Raw genomic sequence first — 20590 nt, forward strand, 5'->3', positions numbered from 1 at the left:
TCCAGGCGAGTCTGGTCCATCCCGAACGTCATCCTCCTGTCTGGGGAGTATGTACAATATCTGTACAACACTGTCTATATCTGTACAACAGTCTATATCTGTACAACACAGTCTATATCTGTACAACAGTCTATATCTGTACAACACTTCAGCCGCTCCTGTTGGGGCAGCGCCTCCAGGCTAGTCTGGTCCATCCCGAACGTCATCCTCCTGTCTGGGGAGTATGTACAATATCTGTACAACACTGTCTATATATGTACAACAGTCTATATCTGTACAACACAGTCTATATCTGTACAACAGTCTATATCTGTACAACACTTCAGCCGCTCATGTTGGGGCAGCGCCTCCAGTCTAGTCTGGTCCATCCCGAACGTCATCCTCCTGTCTGGGGAGTATGTACAATATCTGTACAACACTGTCTATATATGTACAACAGTCTATATCTGTACAACACAGTCTATATCTGTACAACAGTCTATATCTGTACAACACTTCAGCCGCTCACGTTGGGGCAGCGCCTCCAGGCGAGTCTGGTCCATCCCGAACGTCATCCTCCTGTCTGGGGAGTAGGTACAATATCTGTACAACACTGTCTATATATGTACAACAGTCTATATCTGTACAACACAGTCTATATCTGTACAACAGTCTATATCTGTACAACACTTCAGCCGCTCACGTTGGGGCAGCGCCTCCAGGCTAGTCTGGTCCATCCCGAACGTCATCCTCCTGTCTGGGGAGTATGTACAATATCTGTACAACACTGTCTATATATGTACAACAGTCTATATCTGTACAACACTGTCTATATCTGTACAACACAGTCTATATCTGTACAACACTTCAGCCGCTCATGTTGGGGCAGCGCCTCCAGGCGAGTCTGGTCCATCCCGAACGTCATCCTCCTGTCTGGGGAGTAGGTACAATATATGTACAACACTGTCTATATATGTACAACAGTCTATATCTGTACAACACTTCAGCCGCTCACGTTGGGGCAGCGCCTCCAGGCTAGTCTGGTCCATCCCGAACGTCATCCTCCTGTCTGGGGAGTAGGTACAATATCTGTACAACACTGTCTATATATGTACAACAGTCTATATCTGTACAACACAGTCTATATCTGTACAACAGTCTATATCTGTACAACACTTCAGCCGCTCACGTTGGGGCAGCGCCTCCAGGCTAGTCTGGTCCATCCCGAACGTCATCCTCCTGTCTGGGGAGTATGTACAATATCTGTACAACACTGTCTATATCTGTACAACAGTCTATATATGTACAACACTGTCTATATCTGTACAACACAGTCTATATCTGTACAACACTTCAGCCGCTCATGTTGGGGCAGCGCCTCCAGGCGAGTCTGGTCCATCCCGAACGTCATCCTCCTGTCTGGGGAGTATGTACAATATCTGTACAACACTGTCTATATATGTACAACAGTCTATATCTGTACAACACAGTCTATATATGTACAACAGTCTATATCTGTACAACACTTCAGCCGCTCACGTTGGGGCAGCGCCTCCAGGCGAGTCCGGTCCATCCCGAACGTCATCCTCCTGTCTGGGGAGTAGGTACAATATATGTACAACACTGTCTATATCTGTACAACACAGTCTATATCTGTACAACACTTCAGCCGCTCACGTTGGGGCAGCGCCTCCAGGCTAGTCTGGTCCATCCCGAACGTCATCCTCCTGTCTGGGGAGTAGGTACAATATCTGTACAACACTGTCTATATCTGTACAACAGTCTATATCTGTACAACACAGTCTATATCTGTACAACACAGTCTATATCTGTACAACACAGTCTGTATGTGTACAACACAGTCTATATCTGTACAACACAGTCTATATCTGTACAACAGTTTATATCTGTACAACACAGTCTATATCTGTACAACACTGTCTATATATTTACAACAGTCTATATCTGTACAACACAGTCTATATCTGTACAACAGTCTATATCTGTACAACAGTCTATATCTGTACAACACTGTCTATATCTGTACAACAGTCTATATCTGTACAACACTTCAGCCGCTCACGTTGGGGCAGCGCCTCCAGGCTAGTCCGGTCCATCCCGAACGTCATCCTCCTGTCTAGGGAGTATGTACAATATCTGTACATTAATGTCTATATATGTACAACAGTCTATATCTGTACAATACAGTCTATATCTGTACAACAGTCTATATCTGTACAACACTTCAGCCGCTCATGTTGGGGCAGCGCCTCCAGGCGAGTCCGGTCCATCCCGAACGTCATCCTCCTGTCTGGGGAGTATGTACAATATCTGTACAACACTGTCTATATATGTACAACAGTCTATATCTGTACAACACAGTCTATATCTGTACAACAGTCTATATCTGTACAACACTTCAGCCGCTCATGTTGGGGCAGCGCCTCCAGGCGAGTCTGGTCCATCCCGAACGTCATCCTCCTGTCTGGGGAGTACATACAATATCTATACAACACTGTCTATATATGTACAACAGTCTATATCTGTACAACACTGTCTATATATGTACAACAGTCTATATCTGTACAACACAGTCTATATCTGTACAACAGTCTATATCTGTACAACACTTCAGCCGCTCACGTTGGGGCAGCGCCTCCAGGCTAGTCTGGTCCATCCCGAACGTCATCCTCCTGTCTGGGGAGTAGGTACAATATCTGTACAACACTGTCTATATATGTACAACAGTCTATATCTGTACAACACAGTCTATATCTGTACAACAGTCTATATCTGTACAACACTTCAGCCGCTCACGTTGGGGCAGCGCCTCCAGGCTAGTCTGGTCCATCCCGAACGTCATCCTCCTGTCTGGGGAGTATGTACAATATCTGTACAACACTGTCTATATATGAACAACAGTCTATATCTGTACAACACAGTCTATATCTGTACAACAGTCTATATCTGTACAACACTTCAGCCGCTCACGTTGGGGCAGCGCCTCCAGGCTAGTCTGGTCCATCCCGAACGTCATCCTCCTGTCTGGGGAGTAGGTACAATATATGTACAACACTGTCTATATATGTACAACACTTCAGCCGCTCATGTTGGGGCAGCGCCTCCAGGCTAGTCTGGTCCATCCCGAACGTCATCCTCCTGTCTGGGGAATAGGTACAATATCTGTACAACACTGTCTATATGTGTACAACAGTCTATATCTGTACAACACTGTCTATATATGTACAATACAGTCTATATCTGTACAACAGTCTATATCTGTACAACACAGTCTATATCTGTACAACAGTCTATATCTGTTTAACACAGTCTATATCTGTACAATACAGTCTATATATGTACAACACTTTCCATATCTGAACAACAGTCTATATCTGTACAACAGTCTAAATCTGTACAACACAGTCTATATCTGTACAACACCGTCTATATCTGTACAACACCGTCTATATCTGTACAATACAGTCTATATCTGTACAACACTGTCTATATCTGAACAACAGTCTATATCTGTACAACAGTCTATATCTGTACAAGTCTACATCTGTACAACACTGTCTAAATCTGTACAACACAGTCTATATATGTACAACAGTCTATATCTGTACAACAGTCTATATCTGTACAACAGTCTATATCTGTACAACACAGTCTATATCTGTACAACAGTCTATATCTGTACTAGTCTAAATCTGTACAACACAGTTTATATATGTACAATACAGTCTATATCTGTACAACAGTCTATATCTGTACAACACAGTCTATATCTGTACAACAGTCTATATCTGTTTAAAACAGTCTATATCTGTACAATACAGTCTATATATGTACAACACTTTCCATATCTGAACAACAGTCTATATCTGTACAACAGTCTAAATCTGTACAACATAGTCTATATCTGTACAACACCGTCTATATCTGTACAACACCGTCTATATCTGTACAATACAGTCTATATCTGTACAACACAGTCTATATCTGAACAACAGTCTATATCTGTACAACAGTCTATATCTGTACAAGTCTACATCTGTACAACACTGTCTAAATCTGTACAACACAGTCTATATATGTACAACAGTCTATATCTGTACAACAGTCTATATCTGTACAACAGTCTATATCTGTACAACACAGTCTATATCTGTACAACAGTCTATATCTGTACTAGTCTAAATCTGTACAACACAGTTTATATCTGTACAACACAGTCTATATCTGTACAACAGTCTAAATCTGTACAACACAGTCTTTATCTGTACAACAGTCTATATCTGTACAACAGTCTATATCTGTACAACACTGTCTATATCTGTACAACACAGTTTATATCTGTACAACAGTCTAAACTGTACAACACAGTCTATATCTGTACAACACAGTCTATATCTGTACAACAGTCTATATCTGTACAACACAGTCTATATCTGTACAACACAGTCTGTATCTGTACAACACAGTCTGTATCTGTACAACACAGTATGTATCTGTACAACACAGTCTGTATGTGTACAACACAGTCTATATCTGTACAACAGTCTATATCTGTACAACAGTCTATATCTGTACAACACAGTCTATATCTGTACAACAGTCTATATCTGTACTAGTCTAAATCTGTACAACAAAGTTTATATCTGTACAACACAGTCTATATCTGTACAACAGTCTAAATCTGTACAACAGTCTTTATCTGTACAACAGTCTATATCTGTACAACAGTCTATATCTGTACAACACTGTCTATATCTGTAAAACACAGTTTATATCTGTACAACAGTCTAAACTTTACAACACAGTCTATATCTGTACAACACAGTCTATATCTGTACAACAGTCTATATCTGTACAACAGTCTAATCTGTACAACACAGTCTCTATCTGTACAACAGTCTATATCTGTACAACAGTCTAAATCTGTACAACACAGTCTGTATCTGTACAACACAGTCTATATCTGTACAACACAGTCTATATCTGTACAACACAGTCTATATGTGTACAACACAGTCTATATATGTACAACACAGTCTCTATCTGTACAACAGTCTATATCTGTACAACAGTCTATATCTGTACAAAACAGTCTATATCTGTACAACACAGTCTATATCTGTACAACACAGTCTATATCTGTACAACAGTCTATATCTGTACAACACAGTCTATATCTGTACAACACAGTCTATATCTGTACAACACAGTATATCTGTACAACACAGTCTTTATCTGTACAACAGTCTATATCTGTACAACACAGTCTATATCTGTACAACACAGTCCATATCTGTACAACACAGTCTATATCTGTACAACAGTCTATATCTGTACAACACAGTCTATATCTGTACAACACAGTCCATATCTGTACAACAAAGTCTCTATCTGTACAACAGTCTATATCTGTACAACAGTCTATAACTGTACAACAGTCTATATCTGTACAACACAGTCTATATGTGTACAACACAGTCCATATCTGTACAACACAGTCTGTATCTGTACAACACAGTCTATATATGTACAAAACAGTCTATATTCATACAACAGTCTATATCTGTACAACAGTCTAATCTGTATAACACAGTCTATATCTGTACAACAGTCTATATCTGTACAAAACAGTCATATATCTGTACAACACAGTCTATATATGTACAAAACAGTCTATATTCGTACAACACAGTCATATATCTGTACAACACAGTTTATATCTGTACAACAGTCTATATCTGTACAACAGTCTATATCTGTACAAAACAGTCATATATCTGTACAACACAGTCTATATATGTACAAAACAGTCTATAATCGTACAACACAGTCATATATCTGTACAACACAGTTTATATCTGTACAACAGTCTATATCTGTACAACACAGTCTATATCTGTACAACAGTCTAATCTGTACAACAGTCTATATCTGTACAAAAGTCTATATCTGTACAACAGTCTAATCTGTACAATACAGTCTCTATCTGTACTACACAGTCTATATCTGTACAACACAGTCTATATCTGTACAACAGTCTATAATTGTACAACAGTCTATATCTGTACAACACAGTCTTTATCTGTACAACACAGTCTATATCTGTACAACAGTCTATATCTGTACAACACAGTCTATATCTGTACAAAACAGTCTATATTCGTACAACACAATCTATATCTGTACAACAGTCTAATCTGTACAACCCAGTCTATATCTGTACAACAGAGTCTATATCTGTACAACACAGTCTATAACTGTACAACAGTCTATATCTGTACAACACAGTCTATATCTGTACAACAGTCTATATCTGTACAACAGTCTATATCTGTACAAAACAGTCATATATCTGTACAACACAGTCTATATATGTACAAAACAGTCTATATTCGTACAACACAGTCATATATCTGTACAACACAGTTTATATCTGTACAACAGTCTATATCTGTACAACACTGTCTATATATGTACAACAGTCTATATCTGTACAACACAGTCTATATCTGTACAACAGTCTAATCTGTACAACAGTCTATATCTGTACAATAGTCTATATCTGTACAACAGTCTATATCTGTACAACACAGTCTATATCTGTACAACACAGTCTATATCTGTACAACACAGTCTATATCTGTACAACAGTCTATATCTGTACAACAGTCTATATCTGTACAACACAGTCTATATCTGTACAACACAGTCTATATCTGTACAACACAGTCTATATCTGTACAACAGTCTCTATCTGTACAACACAGTCTATATCTGTACAACACAGTCTATATCTGTACAACAGTCTATATCTGTACAACAGTCTATATCTGTACAACACAGTCTATATCTGTACAACAGTCTATATCTGTACAACACAGTCAATATCTGTACAACACAGTCTATATGTGTACAACAGTCTATATCTGTACAACAGTCTATATCTGTACAACAGTCTATATCTGTACAAAACAGTCATATATCTGTACAACACAGTCTATATATGTACAAAACAGTCTATATTCATACAACACAGTCATATATCTGTACAACAGTTTATATCTGTACAACACAGTCTATATCTGTACAACAGTCTATATCTGTACAACACAGTCTATATCTGTACAACACAGTCTATATCTGTACAACACAGTATATCTGTACAACACAGTCTTTATCTGTACAACAGTCTATATCTGTACAACACAGTCTATATCTGTACAACACAGTCTATATCTGTACAACACAGTCTATATCTGTACAACAGTCTATATCTGTACAACACAGTCTATATCTGTACAACACAGTATATCTGTACAACACAGTCTTTATCTGTACAACAGTCTATATCTGTACAACACAGTCTATATCTGTACAACACAGTCCATATCTGTACAACACAGTCTATATCTGTACAACAGTCTATATCTGTACAATACAGTCTATATCTGTACAACAGTCTATATCTGTACAACACAGTCTATATCTGTACAACACAGTCCATATCTGTACAACAAAGTCTCTATCTGTACAACAGTCTATATCTGTACAACAGTCTATATCTGTACAACAGTCTATATCTGTACAACACAGTCTATATGTGTACAACACAGTCCATATCTGTACAACACAGTCTGTATCTGTACAACACAGTCTATATATGTACAAAACAGTCTATATTCATACAACAGTCTATATCTGTACAACAGTCTAATCTGTATAACACAGTCTATATCTGTACAACAGTCTATATCTGTACAAAACAGTCATATATCTGTACAACACAGTCTATATATGTACAAAACAGTCTATATTCGTACAACACAGTCATATATCTGTACAACACAGTTTATATCTGTACAACAGTCTATATCTGTACAACAGTCTATATCTGTACAAAACAGTCATATATCTGTACAACACAGTCTATATATGTACAAAACAGTCTATAATCGTACAACACAGTCATATATCTGTACAACACAGTTTATATCTGTACAACAGTCTATATCTGTACAACACAGTCTATATCTGTACAACAGTCTAATCTGTACAACAGTCTATATCTGTACAAAAGTCTATATCTGTACAACAGTCTAATCTGTACAATACAGTCTCTATCTGTACTACACAGTCTATATCTGTACAACACAGTCTATATCTGTACAACAGTCTATAATTGTACAACAGTCTATATCTGTACAACACAGTCTTTATCTGTACAACACAGTCTATATCTGTACAACAGTCTATATCTGTACAAAACAGTCATATATCTGTACAACACAGTCTATATATGTACAAAACAGTCTATATTCGTACAACACAGTCATATATCTGTACGACACAGTTTATATCTGTACAACAGTCTATATCTGTACAACACTGTCTATATATGTACAACAGTCTATATCTGTACAACACAGTCTATATCTGTACAACAGTCTAATCTGTACAACAGTCTATATCTGTACAATAGTCTATATCTGTACAACAGTCTATATCTGTACAACACAGTCTATATGTGTACAACACAGTCTATATCTGTACAACACAGTCTATATCTGTACAACAGTCTATATCTGTACAACAGTCTCTATCTGTACAACACAGTCTCTATCTGTACAACACAGTCTATATCTGTACAACACAGTCTATATCTGTACAACAGTCTCTATCTGTACAACACAGTCTATATCTGTACAACACAGTCTATATCTGTACAACAGTCTATATCTGTACAACAGTCTATATCTGTACAACAGTCTATATCTGTACAACAGTCTATATCTGTACAACACAGTCTATATCTGTACAACACAGTCTATATGTGTACAACAGTCTATATCTGTACAACAGTCTATATCTGTACAACAGTCTATATCTGTACAAAACAGTCATATATCTGTACAACACAGTCTATATATGTACAAAACAGTCTATATTCGTACAACACAGTCATATATCTGTACAACACAGTTTATATCTGTACAACAGTCTATATCTGTACAACACAGTCTATATCTGTACAACACAGTCTATATCTGTACAACAGTCTATATCTGTACAACACAGTCTATATCTGTACAACACAGTCTATATCTGTACAACACAGTATATCTGTACAACACAGTCTTTATCTGTACAACAGTCTATATCTGTACAACACAGTCTATATCTGTACAACACAGTCCATATCTGTACAACACAGTCTATATCTGTACAACAGTCTATATCTGTACAACACAGTCTATATCTGTACAACACAGTCCATATCTGTACAACAAAGTCTCTATCTGTACAACAGTCTATATCTGTACAACAGTCTATAACTGTACAACAGTCTATATCTGTACAACACAGTCTATATGTGTACAACACAGTCCATATCTGTACAACACAGTCTGTATCTGTACAACACAGTCTATATATGTACAAAACAGTCTATATTCATACAACAGTCTATATCTGTACAACAGTCTAATCTGTATAACACAGTCTATATCTGTACAACAGTCTATATCTGTACAAAACAGTCATATATCTGTACAACACAGTCTATATATGTACAAAACAGTCTATATTCGTACAACACAGTCATATATCTGTACAACACAGTCATATATCTGTACAACACAGTTTATATCTGTACAACAGTCTATATCTGTACAACACAGTCTATATCTGTACAACAGTCTAATCTGTACAACAGTCTATATCTGTACAAAAGTCTATATCTGTACAACAGTCTAATCTGTACAATACAGTCTCTATCTGTACTACACAGTCTATATCTGTACAACACAGTCTATATCTGTACAACAGTCTATAATTGTACAACAGTCTATATCTGTACAACACAGTCTTTATCTGTACAACACAGTCTATATCTGTACAACAGTCTATATCTGTACAACACAGTCTATATCTGTACAAAACAGTCTATATTCGTACAACACAATCTATATCTGTACAACAGTCTAATCTGTACAACCCAGTCTATATCTGTACAACAGAGTCTATATCTGTACAACACAGTCTATAACTGTACAACAGTCTATATCTGTACAACACAGTCTATATCTGTACAACAGTCTATATCTGTACAACAGTCTATATCTGTACAAAACAGTCATATATCTGTACAACACAGTCTATATATGTACAAAACAGTCTATATTCGTACAACACAGTCATATATCTGTACAACACAGTTTATATCTGTACAACAGTCTATATCTGTACAACACTGTCTATATATGTACAACAGTCTATATCTGTACAACACAGTCTATATCTGTACAACAGTCTAATCTGTACAACAGTCTATATCTGTACAATAGTCTATATCTGTACAACAGTCTATATCTGTACAACACATTCTATATCTGTACAACACAGTCTATATCTGTACAACACAGTCTATATCTGTACAACAGTCTATATCTGTACAACAGTCTATATCTGTACAACACAGTCTATATCTGTACAACACAGTCTATATCTGTACAACACAGTCTATATCTGTACAACAGTCTCTATCTGTACAACACAGTCTATATCTGTACAACACAGTCTATATCTGTACAACAGTCTATATCTGTACAACAGTCTATATCTGTACAACACAGTCTATATCTGTACAACAGTCTATATCTGTACAACACAGTCAATATCTGTACAACACAGTCTATATGTGTACAACAGTCTATATCTGTACAACAGTCTATATCTGTACAACAGTCTATATCTGTACAAAACAGTCATATATCTGTACAACACAGTCTATATATGTACAAAACAGTCTATATTCATACAACACAGTCATATATCTGTACAACAGTTTATATCTGTACAACACAGTCTATATCTGTACAACAGTCTATATCTGTACAACACAGTCTATATCTGTACAACACAGTCTATATCTGTACAACACAGTATATCTGTACAACACAGTCTTTATCTGTACAACAGTCTATATCTGTACAACACAGTCTATATCTGTACAACACAGTCTATATCTGTACAACACAGTCTATATCTGTACAACAGTCTATATCTGTACAACACAGTCTATATCTGTACAACACAGTATATCTGTACAACACAGTCTTTATCTGTACAACAGTCTATATCTGTACAACACAGTCTATATCTGTACAACACAGTCCATATCTGTACAACACAGTCTATATCTGTACAACAGTCTATATCTGTACAATACAGTCTATATCTGTACAACAGTCTATATCTGTACAACACAGTCTATATCTGTACAACACAGTCCATATCTGTACAACAAAGTCTCTATCTGTACAACAGTCTATATCTGTACAACAGTCTATATCTGTACAACAGTCTATATCTGTACAACACAGTCTATATGTGTACAACACAGTCCATATCTGTACAACACAGTCTGTATCTGTACAACACAGTCTATATATGTACAAAACAGTCTATATTCATACAACAGTCTATATCTGTACAACAGTCTAATCTGTATAACACAGTCTATATCTGTACAACAGTCTATATCTGTACAAAACAGTCATATATCTGTACAACACAGTCTATATATGTACAAAACAGTCTATATTCGTACAACACAGTCATATATCTGTACAACACAGTTTATATCTGTACAACAGTCTATATCTGTACAACAGTCTATATCTGTACAAAACAGTCATATATCTGTACAACACAGTCTATATATGTACAAAACAGTCTATAATCGTACAACACAGTCATATATCTGTACAACACAGTTTATATCTGTACAACAGTCTATATCTGTACAACACAGTCTATATCTGTACAACAGTCTAATCTGTACAACAGTCTATATCTGTACAAAAGTCTATATCTGTACAACAGTCTAATCTGTACAATACAGTCTCTATCTGTACTACACAGTCTATATCTGTACAACACAGTCTATATCTGTACAACAGTCTATAATTGTACAACAGTCTATATCTGTACAACACAGTCTTTATCTGTACAACACAGTCTATATCTGTACAACAGTCTATATCTGTACAAAACAGTCATATATCTGTACAACACAGTCTATATATGTACAAAACAGTCTATATTCGTACAACACAGTCATATATCTGTACGACACAGTTTATATCTGTACAACAGTCTATATCTGTACAACACTGTCTATATATGTACAACAGTCTATATCTGTACAACACAGTCTATATCTGTACAACAGTCTAATCTGTACAACAGTCTATATCTGTACAATAGTCTATATCTGTACAACAGTCTATATCTGTACAACACAGTCTATATGTGTACAACACAGTCTATATCTGTACAACACAGTCTATATCTGTACAAGTCTATATCTGTACAACAGTCTCTATCTGTACAACACAGTCTCTATCTGTACAACACAGTCTATATCTGTACAACACAGTCTATATCTGTACAACAGTCTCTATCTGTACAACACAGTCTATATCTGTACAACACAGTCTATATCTGTACAACAGTCTATATCTGTACAACAGTCTATATCTGTACAACAGTCTATATCTGTACAACAGTCTATATCTGTACAACACAGTCTATATCTGTACAACACAGTCTATATGTGTACAACAGTCTATATCTGTACAACAGTCTATATCTGTACAACAGTCTATATCTGTACAAAACAGTCATATATCTGTACAACACAGTCTATATATGTACAAAACAGTCTATATTCGTACAACACAGTCATATATCTGTACAACACAGTTTATATCTGTACAACAGTCTATATCTGTACAACACAGTCTATATCTGTACAACAGTCTAATCTGTACAACAGTCTATATATGTACAATAGTCTATATCTGTACAACAGTCTAATCTGTACAACACAGTCTATATCTGTACAACACAGTCTATATTTGTACAACACAGTCTATATCTGTACAACACAGTCTATATATGTACAACAGTCTATATCTGTACAACAGTCTATATCTGTACAACACAGTCTGTATCTGTACAACACAGTCTATATCTGTACAACAGTCTATATCTGTACAACACAGTCTATATCTGTACAACACAGTCTATATCTGTACAACACAGTCTATATCTGTACATCACAGTCTCTAATCTGTACAACACAGTCTATATCTGTACAACACAGTCTATATCTGTACAACACAGTCTATATCTGTACAACACAGTCTATATATGTACAACAGTCTATATCTGTACAACAGTCTATATCTGTACAACACAGTCTGTATCTGTACAACACAGTCTATATCTGTACAACAGTCTATATCTGTACAACACAGTCTATATCTGTACAACACAGTCTATATCTGTACAACAGTCTATATCTGTACAACACAGTCTATATCTGTACAACACAGTCTATATCTGTACAACACAGTCTATATCTGTACAACACAGTCTCTAACTGTACAACACAGTCTGTATCTGTACAACAGAGTCTATATCTGTACATCACAGTCTCTAATCTGTACAACAAAGTCTATATCTGTACAACACAGTCTATATCTGTACAACAGAGTCTATATCTGTACATCACAGTCTCTAATCTGTACAACACAGTCTATATATGTACAACACAGTTTATATCTAACCGGACAGTGAGTGTGTCCTGCGAGGCATGTCTCCCACTTATTGGTAAAAGATGAAAGGTGAAACATCAACACACAGCAGGCAGAGAGACATGTACGAGGAACAAACGTAAGTACAGAAGCAGGAACAACCTCCGCACACAAGGTAAAGCACAACCCACAGTCACCATGGTAAAGCACAACCCACAGTCACCATGGTAAAGCACAAACCACAGTCACCATGGTTAAGCACAACCCACAGTCACCATGGTAAAGCACAACCCACAGTCACCATGGTAAAGCACAGCCCACAGTCACCATGGTAAAGCACAACCCACAGTCACCATGGTAAAAAACACAAGTTCTGAGGGTATTACAGAAGTAAGTACTAAAATACTTACAGAAATAACAAGAAAACAGCGATATCACTATCCCCCTCCATGGGTACATTAGAATTTTGTTTGTTCATATAGTAGTGAATATAACCTATCAAGCTGTTAAAGTTTTTGTTTTGTTTGTTGTTAAAACTATCATGGAACTGTTCTGGGTGAACAATACCTTCCAAATGAGGTGCTGGTTTTCTTGGGGTATTAGTCAGCAAAGAGCCAGAGTCACAGGAGACTAATCACAATTTTATTTACAAGAACAATTAACAATTTACAATATACTTAGATAATAACTGAGGGTGCCACAGAGAGTCGGTACACACTCTGGGTCGTGGGAGAGAGGTCTGCTTGGTAAGAGAGTCAAACCCCTTCTCTGCTAAAACTTGGCTACAGTATGTATTTAACAAAAAATTGAACAATAAAAAGGAATAGGATTGGTTGATACACGATTGGTTGTGTCCTATGCTAAATGGATGGCTAGACAGAGGAGAATAATAAACCCTGTTAATCCTGTTGGACTCGCACTAATCTTGTTGACATATTTACTGGATGCTTTGAAAGAGATTATGGTGTCACTATAGATGAGCTTGTGTTGGGGCTAATCCTTAATGCCCTATAGACAAGCTTGTATTGGGGCAAATCCTTAATGCCCTATAGACGAGCTTGTATGGGGGCTAATCCTTAATGCACTATAGACGAGCTTGTATGGGGGCTAATCCTTAATGAGTATTAATTGAAGTAATTGCTGAAATGTTATTCTAATATACCCCGGTAGGTGATGACAGATATACTTAAATAAAATAGTTCAATGTAATCTATAAGACTAAAAGACATATCCTTTGTCTGGGAGATGGGATCTTGATACCTTAGGCTAGCATTTATCTAAAAGCTTCAAATCAATTAAACTATGTAGACGTAACCCTTGTCTTACTGAATAGTATGTCTAGAAGATGCGCTCCCATTACCTTAGGCTAGCAACCATCTAAAAAGCTATAACTGAAACTACTGATATTTTATATATGCATTTTACCTAATGATAATTATTACTTGCTAAACTATAATTATATGAAATGATGTATATATATTACACCATGATAACTCATAAAAGCACTTGATGTAGATCTAATTATTATAAGATAACTTAGTATTAATGTTAACCATGATAAAACACAGCACTTAGCAATATTCCAGCTATATGACGGCGGTCTGTCAATAATCAAGTCTGGACCAGACAATCCAGTGATTGACATCATGAGCATCAATACACGCAATTGGGATATGATTGCATGCATCAACCAAGTCAGAGAGCCTGACCACCCAATCCTGTCGCTCTTGACAGCAAGCATAGTCGCTCTTGACAGCAAGCATGGATTACTGAAGACCTAATCTTCACGGGGGTCTCAAGCCGTAAGAGTAAATAGGCACTTTGGTCGCTTTATGCCATCAAAAAAAATTATTAAATGTGAAATTAATACACACAAATGACCCCTTCTCTGGAAAATATAACTCAGTCTTGATAAGTATCTCTTAGACAAGATAACTTCAGAAGTTACTAAAAAAACTTGTTCCCATTGCAAGTGATATATGTATATGTATCATGTATATATGTATGGTATTTTGCAGAATTAATAATGCTTGTATTTCCCACACACTAATGTAACTGTGGTTATGTAGTATATTTATATGTAGTATACTTATTTGTGCAGGCCTATTCACTGAACATCTATAAGAGATGTCGGTCCTGCATCACCGAGACGAGGTATGATATTTATATTTTATTAATTGTGCATGATTAACTAAATATAAGGTGTATTATGTTTCTTATCTACAGGGATTTGCAATGAACTATAAATCTTAATGTATTATTAGTATTGTTGTCATCTCATGCCTTTATAATGTCCATACCCATGATGTTCATATTGAATTATACATGCATGTTTTAGGGCAGATCCGGGCTACCGTGTAGTACCCACTCAATGCCTGTTCACATAAATCCCTTTGGATCCTACAAGAACTCCCCTATCATTGAGATGACCATGAGTACCTGTGTTACAGTGATGTACCTGTGTTACAGTGATGTACCTGTGTTACAGTGATGTACCTGTGTTACAGTGATGTACCTGTGTTACAGTGACGTACGGAGCAACAAGAGTGAGTAGAGAAGTAATTACACAAGTAATTACACAAGTAAGTACAGAAGTGAGTACAGAAGTGAGTACAGATGTACCAAAGTACAGATGGATTACCAAGTGAGAGAAGACAAGCATGGGGTACGAGGGACCGGCCTGGAATACCCACAGGGAGACAAGCATAGGGTACTAGAGACTGGCCTGGAATACACAAAGGGAGACAAGCATGGGGTAATGGGGACCGGCCTGGAATACCCACAGGGAGACAAGCATGGGGGTATGAGGGACCTGCCTGGAATACACACAGGGAGACAAGCAGGGGATACGAGGGACCGGCCTGGAATACCCACAGGGAGACAAGCAGGGGATACGAGGGACCTGCCTGGAATACCCACAGGGAGACAAGCAGGGGATACGAGGGACAGGCCTGGAATACCCACAGGGAGACAAGCATGGGGTACGAGGGACCGGCCTGGAATACCCACAGGGAGACAAGCATGGGGTACTGGGGACAGGCCTGGAATACCCACAGGGAGACAAGCAGGGGGTACTGGGGACCGGCCTGGAATACCCACAGGGAGACAAGCATGGGGTACTGGGGACTGACCAGGAATACCCACAGGGAGACAAGCATGGGGTACTGGGGACCGGCCTGGAATACCCACAGGGAGACAAGCATGGGGTACTGGGGACTGACCAGGAATACCCACAGGGAGACAAGCATGGGGTACTGGGGACCGGCCTGGAATACACAAAGGGAGACAAGCATGGGGTACTGGGGACTGACCAGGAATACCCACTGGGAGACAAGCAGGGGGTACTGGGGACCGGCCTGGAATACACACAGGGAGACAAGCAGGGGATACGAGGGACCGGCCTGGAATACACACTGGGAGACAAGCAGGGGGTAATGGGGACTGGCCTGGAATACACACAGGGAGACAAGCAGGGGGTACTGGGGACCGGCCTGGAATACCCACAGGGAGACAAGCAGGGAGTACGAGGGACTGAAACGGAATACCCACAGGGAGACAAGCAGGGGGTACTGGGGACCGGCCTGGAATACCCACAGGGAGACAAGCATGGGGTACGAGGGACCGGCCTGGAATACACACAGGGAGACAAGCAGGGGGTACTGGGGATCGGCCTGGAATACCCACAGGGAGACAAGCATGGGGTACTGGGGACCGGCCTGGAATACACACAGGGAGACAAGAAGGGGGTACTGGGGATCGGCCTGGAATACCCACAGGGAGACAAGCATGGGGTAATGGGGACCGGCCTGGAATACACACAGGGAGACAAGCAGGGGGTACTGGGGACCGGCGTCGAATACCCACAGGGAGACAAGCATGGGGTAATGGGGACCGGCCTGGAATACCCACAGGGAGACAAGCATGGGGGACGAGGGACAGGCCTGGAATACCCACAGGGAGACAAGCATGGGGAACGAGGGACAGGCCTGGAATACCCACAGGGAGACAAGCATGGGGTAATGGGTACCGGCCTGGAATACCCACAGGGAGACAAGCCTGGGGTACTGGGGACCGGCGTCGAATACCCACAGGGAGACAAGCATGGGGTACTGGGGACAGGCCTGGAATACCCACAGGGAGACAAGCAGGGGGTACTGGGGACCGGAACGGAATACCCACAGGGAGACAAGCATGGGGTACTGGGGACCCGCCTGGAATACACAAAGGGAGACAAGCAGGGGGTACGAGGGACCGGAACGGAATACCCACAGGGAGACAAGCATGGGGTACTGGGGACTGGCGTCGAATACCCACAGGGAGACAAGCATGGGGTACTGGGGACCGGCCTAGAATACCCACAGGGAGACAAGCAGGGGATACGAGGGACCGGCCTGGAATACCCACAGGGAGACAAGCAGGGGGTATGAGGGACAGGCCTGGAATACCCACAGGGAGACAAGCATGGGGTACTGGGGACAGGCCTGGAATACCCACAGGGAGACAAGCAGGGAGTACGAGGGACCGGCCTGGAATACCCACAGGGAGACAAGCATGGGGTACTGGGGACAGGCCTGGAATACCCACAGGGAGACAAGCAGGGGATACGAGGGACAGGCCTGGAATACCCACAGGGAGACAAGCATGGGGTAATGGGGACCGGCCTCGAATACCCACAGGGAGACAAGCATGGGGTAATGGGGACCGGCCTGGAATACCCACAGGGAGACAAGCATGGGGTACTGGGGACCGGCCTCGAATACCCACAGGGAGACAAGCATGGGGTAATGGGGACCGGCCTGGAATACACAAAGGGAGACAAGCATGGGGTACTGGGGACTGACCAGGAATACCCACAGGGAGACAAGCATGGGGTACTGGGGACTGACCAGGAATATCCACAGGGAGACAAGCATGGGGTACTGGGGACAGGCCTGGAATACCCACAGGGAGACAAGCAGGGGATACGAGGGACAGGCCTGGAATACCCACAGGGAGACAAGCATGGGGTAATGGGGACCGGCCTCGAATACCCACAGGGAGACAACCATGGGGTAATGGGGACCGGCCTGGAATACCCACAGGGAGACAAGCATGGGGTAATGGGGACCGGCCTCGAATACCCACAGGGAGACAAGCATGGGGTAATGGGGACCGGCCTGGAATACACAAAGGGAGACAAGCATGGGGTACTGGGGACTGACCAGGAATACCCACAGGGAGACAAGCATGGGGTACTGGGGACTGACCAGGAATACCCACAGGGAGACAAGCATGGGGTACTGGGGACTGACCAGGAATATCCACAGGGAGACAAGCATGGGGTATGAGGGACCGGCCTGGAATACCCACAGGGAGACAAGCATGGGGTACTGGGGACTGACCAGGAATATCAGCCTTGACTATTGACAAGAGTGGAATAGGAGGCTACTGAGTGGTGTGGATGACAGGGCAGGGGTCCTGGTTATGGCAACTGTGAGGTATGTGTGGACTGGTGTGACACATGATACCCAGGCAGGCGATACACGGGTCACTGTTCCCAAGCTGAAACCTCGACCTGCTGTACACCATCATCATGTACAGGTGGTTAATAAGCAATGGAAGTTTCTTCTGTTAGATACAGCATACATATAGATCTGCACAGACCTATAAAGACCTACACAGCCCTATATAGATCTACAGACCTACATAGATTTACAGACCTTCAGACATATATAGATCTAAAGACCTATATAGACCTATACAGATCTACAGACCGTTATAGACCTACACAGACCTATTAAGATCTACACAGGCCTCTAGAGACCTTTACGGACCTATGTAGTTCTCGACAGACCTAGATAGACCTACACATACTTATATAGACCTACACATACTTATATAGACCTACACAGACCTATGTAGATCTAAACAGACCTATATATACCTACATAGACCTATATATACCTACATAGATCTATATATACCTACATAGACCTATATATACCTACACAGCCCTATATAGATCTAAAGACCTTTTTAGATCTACAGACTTACACAGACCTATATAGATCAAGACCTACACAGGCCTATATAGATCTACAGACCTACATAGATTTACAGACCTACAGACATATATGGATCTAAAGAGCTATATAGACCTATACAGATTTACAGACCTATATAGGTGAGGTGAAATTGGGTTTAACGTCGCGTTATATAGCGACGTGCATGCACGTGTATGTGTGTGTGTGGCTGCTTGTACTAGTCCGGGCTTATGCCGATTTATAGTGCTAGCTCACTGAGATACCATGCCGCAGTTTAACACGAATACCCCACTCAGACACAGTATACTGACTCCGAGCCGACCAGTCCTTGTTTTAGCCCCTTAATGCCGAGCGCCAGACAGGGTAACAACAAGTACAATCTTTTAACGTCTTTTTGTATGACGCAGCCCGGGATCGAACCCTGGACCTTCCGCTCTCCGGGCGGACGCTCTACCACAAGACCACGGAGGCGGTCTACAGACCTATATAGACCTACACAGACCTATTAAGATCTACACAGGCCTCTAGAGACCTTTACGGACCTATGTAGATCTAGACAGACCTATATAGACCTTCACAGACCTATATAGACCTACACATACTTATGTGGCAGTGTTGTATCTATGCATATTGTATGTATTTTATATATTTGTATACATATAATGTTTTGTAATGAAATGGTGTTTTAACCTTTTATTATGTTGAATTAAATTAAATAAACCTGTTTGGCTGCTGAATTTAACAGCTCTGTTTAACGACTTGTTCTCTGCGTGGAGTTTTCTTTTCTTTTAACTTCTACTGGTTGTGGGGTAGAGTAGGTACCTTGGGTCGGTCCTTTGTTTAATACAGCTTGCGCCTGATTGGCCTTGTTTCAAATACTAACACCCAGCATTTAACCTGCACACCAGCCACTACACCTTGACCATGCGAATAACAAATTTCTGCTCTGTGTAGTATTTCCAACTG

At 40.0% G+C, this 20590-nt stretch overlaps 1 protein-coding gene across 1 annotated transcript in view; it reads right to left on the reverse strand.

The window, feature by feature from the left end:
• The window catches only part of LOC139449121 (unconventional myosin-XVI-like), a 157726-nt gene that overhangs the window by 135773 nt on the left and 1363 nt on the right, over window positions 1-20590 (reverse strand). The gene's annotated exons all lie outside the window — the stretch shown is intronic.

Source organism: Haliotis cracherodii, unplaced genomic scaffold (genome assembly GCF_022045235.1).
Source record: "Haliotis cracherodii isolate W230 unplaced genomic scaffold, xgHalCrac1.p SCAF_7, whole genome shotgun sequence".
Lineage (NCBI taxonomy): Eukaryota > Metazoa > Mollusca > Gastropoda > Lepetellida > Haliotidae > Haliotis > Haliotis cracherodii.